Source organism: Molothrus aeneus, chromosome 25 (genome assembly GCF_037042795.1).
Source record: "Molothrus aeneus isolate 106 chromosome 25, BPBGC_Maene_1.0, whole genome shotgun sequence".
Classification (NCBI taxonomy): Eukaryota; Metazoa; Chordata; class Aves; order Passeriformes; family Icteridae; genus Molothrus; species Molothrus aeneus.
Window position 1 is genome coordinate 4777791 of NC_089670.1, and position 6839 is coordinate 4784629.

Genomic DNA, 6839 nt, shown 5'->3' on the forward strand with positions numbered 1-6839 from the left:
ATGGGATTGCTGTTTTCAAACAGGAGCAGCTGGAGGTCGGTTTTCCTGCCAAGGAAAAGACCCGGGTGGGAGGGAGGGATGCGTGGTGGGACCCCCGCAGAGCGGGCTGGGAGCAGCCGCTGTGCTCGGGCTGTCCTGGGGCAGCGTTCGGAGCTGCCCGGCTGCTCTGCCCTCTCCTCCCTCCCTGCTCCGGGCTGAGGAGGTGCTGAACTGCAGCTGCCCGCCCGGCCCAGCTGAGCTCCCGGGGTCTCTGCCCGATCCCCGTGCCCCCTGGGACCGTGCCCTCAGCGCTGGCACTCTCAGGGCTCGGTGCGCGATGACCTCCCCGGAGCTGCTCCCGCAGGCCCCACCAGCAGCCGAGCTTCGTGCTGGGCCCACGAACCACACCGAGGGTGAGCAGCTGTGGGAATGCAGCCCCTCCCTGCCCCTGTCCTGTGGGCGAGCGCTCCGGGCCTGGCCGCGCTGCTTTGGGCCTGAGCAGGGCCCGCTCCTGCCGAGCCACGGCCCAGGGGGAGCCACGGCGGCTGCCCCTCGGCCCACGGGGAGGGGATCACCGTGGGGTTCGGGTGGGCCAAAGCAGGGAATTCCTTGTTCGGGAGCATCCACCTCGCAGTATGCTCACCCTCTGTGTGCTTTGGGGATTTGCTTTGTGACCAGCAGCTCGGTGCCAGCGCCAGAGCTGAGCCCAAATGCAGACTCCGCCCGCGAGGGAGGAGGCTGTGTCCATCCCCTGCCCCTCCGTGGGCTGCTGCGAGGGACCTGTGGTGAAAACCTTCCCGCCTCTGGCCTAAAACGCAGTAATGGCTCAGAGGGAAGGTTGAAAACCCTTTCAAAGGGTGTTATTTACATGTCTGTTGTGCGCGGGCGGCCCTGGGCGCAGCTTTCATGTTCCCCAGTGCCGTCCATTCACATCCAGAATGGATGCATCGCTCCAGCTCCGAGAGTGCACTTGGCATTTCCAGGCACTGCCACGCCGGATCTTCATCAAACCCCTCCGCTGCTGAGCACCCCAGGTGCTGCCGATATTAAAGTCAAAATTCTTGCTGTGGGAACGATCGTGTCCCTGCCTCGCTGCGCTGCAGGACGTCGCTGGCCGTGCCCAGCACAGACTCGGCGCTTTGCCCCAGGCTCACACGCTGTGCATGAGGATTAGTGACTCCCGTCCCTGCCCGTGGTCAGTCCAGGGAGCCGTGCTGGGGCTGTGGTGCCCGAATGACTAAAGAGCAGCATCAAAGCCTCTGAATTACCTTCAGTGCTTGCCTTTTTCCACACAAGCAGGAGAGCGTTTAATTTTCTCAGAGCATCAAATTAAGTCGGGGAAGGTGAGGTCTGGCCATGGAGAATTAGCTGTGGCAGACACATTCATCCTGCTCTGGTCCCTGCCTGTGACACAGAAGCACTTGCTGCTGAATCAGGCAACAGCAGCTCACAATTGGAGCTTTGCAGGAGGTTTATGTGTGGTTGAAATTTGGGGCTCTGGGCTGGAAGATGCAGTTTTGGGTATGAGCCCCCTTGGCTCAAATGTTCTTGGCTGCTGCACCCTCTGCCCTCACAGATGGGTTGGGAGGTGTTTTGCAGGGACTGTCACCGTTCTGTGCCCTGCCTTAGTCACCCTGGAAGGGTTTGTCTCCTCTCCCTGATAGCCCTGTGGTGTAAGCAGAGCCCTTCCAGGAGCTTGGTTTGGTTTGGAGGGTGTCTGATCCTTCCTAGCTGGTGTGAGCACCCTCCTCCCTAAAGGCCTATAGTTCTTGCTGGATGGGCTGCTCCAGCCTAGGCTCCTCTGAATGCCTGCTGCTTCAGCCAGCTCTTTGTTGAGGTTGTTCTCCCAAGCAGGAACATCTGTGAGCTGCTCCAAGCATGTATTTCAGTTGGCCACCACCTGCAATCCACCATCCTGCAGGTATTCTGCACATTGCAGGGCCTTTGCCTTGCACCTGAGTGTGGGGAGCAAACCTGCCCTCATATTTCACTTTCCATCACCCAGCACAGACTGGCTGCTGGGTGCTTCATCCCAGCATTTGCAGGTCATGGTCCCTTCTCCAGGGCACTCCTGTTTAGGCAAAGCAGCTTTGAAAGAAACACTCCAAAAGCTCTGCTCTCCCACCCTGATTCCATGGGTTCCTTCGCCAGCTGTGCCGTGTGTGTGAAGGCCGCCTCTCCAGGCAGGTGTTTAATTACCTCATTGCCTCGTTAATGATCTAGGACACATCTTGTTCAGATCCAATCACTCTTTCAGGGAGCAGCTCCTCAGCTGTGTCACTGGATAATAAAGCCAAATTTGCAGGCTGCATCCTGTAAGTTACAAGCAAGTTTTCCAGACAAAGTGTCCTGAGAATCTGCCATTAGTGAATTTATTTAGTGCTATTACAGCCTTGCTAATCCTCTGGGGAGAGGAAAATGAGGCTAAGGCGTTAACTGCTGCAGGGAATTGTCCTTATGTCCTGCTCCTTAGCTCTGGGGCTTGAACTCAAGGAGCTGCAGGATGCTGGAATGAGGCTGGAGAGGCCGTGGGGTGGGAAGCAGGCAGCTCCTTTTGATGTCTGAAGGGTCTGAGGATGAGTAGTCTACAACAGCCCTGGGACTGGGCTGTTAAGGAGATGGCGTGGTGGGAATGTCCCCTGTACTTAGAGAGATCCAAAGGAGCAGGACAAGGGCTGCCCATCTGTGCTGTGCTGGCCTGGGCCACCTCTGGCTCCTGTGAAAAGATCCCTGGAGCTGAGCTGGCTCTGCATCCAGAGCCCCCTGACCCTACAGACCCTGGCAGGGTGCTGAGCCTGCCCCAGTCTGGGGAGCTTTAATGGGGCTTAATTCCACCTGGAGGGAGGATCCCAGGGCCTTTGCACTTCCCCTCTGCTTATCAGTTGGCAAAGATAAGGCAAAGCAAAACAAGGTTTGAGGACCCAGTAATTTTAGACTCCAGAGTATCAAGTGTCCCATTATCCCAGTGGTGAGGCAGTTTTTTCAGCTGGGCTGTTCTGAGGCTCTGGAGATTCACTTTGGCTTGTGGAGTATGAAAACTGCTCCACAAGGGGGAAAAGGGCTGGAATGGGAATTGTATGAAAATGTGCTGGCCTTGGTGTCTGCAAGGCAAACAGAGGCTGATGAGTGTGGGCAGCCAGGCTCTGATCCCTCCCAAGGTGGTGTGGGGGCCCTGCTTTCATGCTCCACTGCTCTCCATGGCTTTGGAAGCACTCAGAAGGGTTTTCCTGTGGCTGAGGTCAGCTCAAGTGTTGCAGGCTCAGTCTCCAGCTGCAAAGATCAGGTATCCTTTGTAAGCCTTGGCCTGGGCTGCCTGGGCCTGCTGGTCCTGTTGCCAAACAAGGAGCATCTCCAGAGAGCAGAGCATCCCTCGTGGGTGCAGAGGCTCCCTGGGGATGGGGTGGTGGGAGCTGCTGGTGAGGTGGGTTGGTTTTATTGGGTGTAAATATGGGTCATTGTGAGCAGGGGCCTTACAGGGTGAGGAGATGCACAAACTGCTTTTCCATAGGTATTTTATAAACAGCTCTAGGCTGTTTCCAGGTGCCAAACAATTGGAGACCAAACCCCAAACCCCCACTGCATCTGTGCTCACTGGTTGTTCCTGTGTTTCTCCTCCTACTTCCCAATGGTTAAAATTGTTGTAAAGGTCTTTCTCTTGTTCTGCTGTGGCACCCACTACTCTACAGAGTCATTTAGGACCTCAAAAGTGGAATTTCCCCTGCAGTGTCTGGCCAGAAGCAGCTCTGGGTGTGTGATGACATGGGAGGTTTGTGCAGTGCTTTGATTTTGTTGCATCACATTCCAGGGAGAAGAGTTCAAGAATGAAGGAGTTCAAAAGCAAGGAGGTGAAATGGAAGGAAAACTGATCCCAAGGAATGGTGTGCAGAGGTGTTCAGGAGAGAGAGGCTCAGAGGAGGCAAGTTCATTGTCATCCAAGAATGCAAATGGTCTTCACAGGTAACAGGAAATAATTTATGGGCCATGTTCACCTGTTATCCCCTCTGTAAAACCCAGCAGAGATCTGATAAGGACAGCACCCATCCTGCAGCCTCTGCCAGCCTCTCAGGTGAGCCCAGGATGGTTCTGAAATCTTCCTTCCCTGAAAAGTTCTGTGCTCACCGAGATCCCCATGGCAGCTGTCCTGCTATCTGTCCCTGCAGGCAACCACTCAGCTGGGAGAGCAGCAAGAGGCAGCTGCTTTTGTGTGACTGCCCTGGAAAACCAGGAATCTGCATCCTGGCACAGCTCCCAGCCACGGGGAGAAATCCTGCTCTGGAAAACGAGTGAAGTGATTGTGACTTCCCATACCACCACCTGTTGTGTCTGGAGCCCTGCAGGAGCAGCCAGCCCCAGGTCTCTTCCCCCAGGACAAATGTCTGAGCCCCCAAACAGAGCTGGAGCCCAGCTGGGAATGAGCCTGGGCAAGGCACAACCTGCTCTGGGGTTGGCTTTGCAGCTCTGGTTCAGTGGCAGCATTTCCAGGCTGGAACACCTGGGATGAGGAGAAGCTGCCCAGCCCTGCCCCAGTGTGGGGACAGCAGCTCTGCCAGCTTGGCAGGAGAGAGCTTGGTCCCCATGGCAGCACAGAGTGATCCTGTTGGAGATGGGGCTGCCAGACTGGGGTGCTCTGGAGAAGGGGACCCTTGGCAATGCTCCCAGGGCTGTGCCCAGGCCTCAGCTGCACTGGGGCAGGTGGGTCCTGCCCAGCTCCCAGTGCCAGGTGCAGCTGTGGGGGAGGCTGGGCTGCAGAACTGGTTGAACTGGTCTCCCTGCCTGTTGCTTCTTGCAGGGTCTGGGTTAACCACCGAGCTCTGCCCTGGCACGGCTCGGGCCAGTCTGGGCAAAACCCACGGGGATGTGGAGTGAGCTGGGCTCAGTCCAGCAGCGCCTGTCACCAGTGTGAGTGTCTGCCATAATCCCCTGAGGATTCCTGCAGCACCTTCCCCTTCCCCTGAGCAGATCCTGGTGTCCATCACAGAGCAGGGGAGCCCGAGCTGGCAGCAGCAGAACGTTCCTTGTGTGCCACAGGTTGGGCAGGGTGTTGTGCCAGGGCTGCTGGGCTGGCAAGACCCACACCCCAGAGCCATCCTCTGGCTTCCCCTGCCAGCCTTTTCTCCCAAGGCTGGGATGGGGCTTTGCTGAGGGCTGAGCAAGCCCTGCTTCTCCTGGGATGAGCAGGCAGCCAGGAGCTGCCCCTGGCGTGGACTCTGTCCTCCTCCCTGTCTGGCTGAGCGAGGGAGAGGCAGCTGGAAGCAGGCTGGGAGCTCAGCATCACTCTTGGATGGGGTTTAGGAGCTGGCCTGGCTTCCCAGCTGGTGCCTCACACGGTCTGTGTGAGGCTGCCAAGGAGGCTGCTCTCCTGGCAGAGATGATCCCCTGTTTGTCTGTCCTGTCTGTGTGGCTGCTGCTGCCTGCCAGGGCGTGTGTCAGTGTGTGCACAGGCTGACAGCAGGGACCATCGCCTCTGGAATGCTCTGTCCTGCAGAGGGATCCTCACAGGCAGGGACACAGGGGAAGGATCCCAGCAGTGTCTGGTTACACAGAGGAGAGGAGAGGAGAGGAAGGTGCTGGGCTGGAGCTGTGCAAGGGAGGAGCCCAGCCAGGGCTCCAGGCTGCTCCAGGTGATGGATGGCTGGGGAAGAGGCTGTGCAGAGGGCTGGGTGGTATGTGCTGGGTTTACTCTTGCTGCTAATCCTTACAACTTCCTCCACGTCTCCAGGGGATTACAGACAGTTGATCTTGTCCAATTTAGTTTCCTGTGACTCTACAGGGAATGAATCCCCTCCTGACCCATGCAAACAGCAGCCCCCCACAGAAGAGCTTGTCCCATGCTCCTGTTTTGTGTGGGCACAAAATCAGATCTGTGTGGAATCAAATGGTTTTATCTCTGGCAAGTCTTTGGGTCACTCAAAGCTTTTGAATGCCAGTGACAGGACTGGCTCTGGTCACAGAGCATCACTGCTGGCATCAGTCAGTGGCATGTCAATGGCAAAGGGGTGATCTCTCAGCAACCATTTTCCATCCTGTCTGTGTCTTCCCCTCTCTCCTGAGACAAGTGTGATTTAAATTTAAAGAGGACAAAGAGGTCACCCAGGAAGGGACAATGGATCCTGGGCCTTTTCCTCTGGTCCTGGGTTATCCTTGGACCTCACAAAACAGGTGAAGAACAGCCACAAGCCTGTGTTGGCATCACTGGTGTGTCACTGGTGTTTATGTGGGGGCTGTGACCCCCATCTTCTCCTGTCCCCTCCCTCCCTGGTCCTGCACTGCTAAGATCCTGTGTTGCTGTGGGATCTGTGCTGGATCAGGGTTCCTGGTTTGTGGGGATCTTTGAACTTGGCTTTGTCTGAAAGCAGCCCTGGTGTGGCTCAGGAGAGCCCTGGGGCTGGGCAGCCCCTCTGAGCCTGGATGGCATCCCCAGGAGCCACAGAGATGCCAGGGTGCTGCTGGGCTCAGTGGGAGCCACTTGGGACTCTGAAAGAGAGGGGAAAGAGCTGCCCCTGGTGCAGACAGGGTGGCTGGGCAGAGCCTCAGACCCAGATCTTTGGAGCTGGGTTTATCCCAGAGCCTGAATCCTGTTGTCTGGGGCTCCTGGGATGCTGTGTGGAGATGCTGACCTCCCCCCTGCCCTGAGCCTTCGGTGTTTTACTGGGAGCCAGGGCCACCTTGTGCTGAGCCTGGGCCAAAAGTTTGCTGGACTGAGAAATGTTCTGAGAAAATGTTAGACCGAATGAAATGCTGGACTGAAAATGCTGGACTGAAAATGCTCTGAGAGTTGCTGATTCCCAAACTGCTGCTGCCACCTCAGGAAACGCTTGGCTGGCTTTGTTTGTGGGGATTCTGCTGTTCTGTAGCATTTT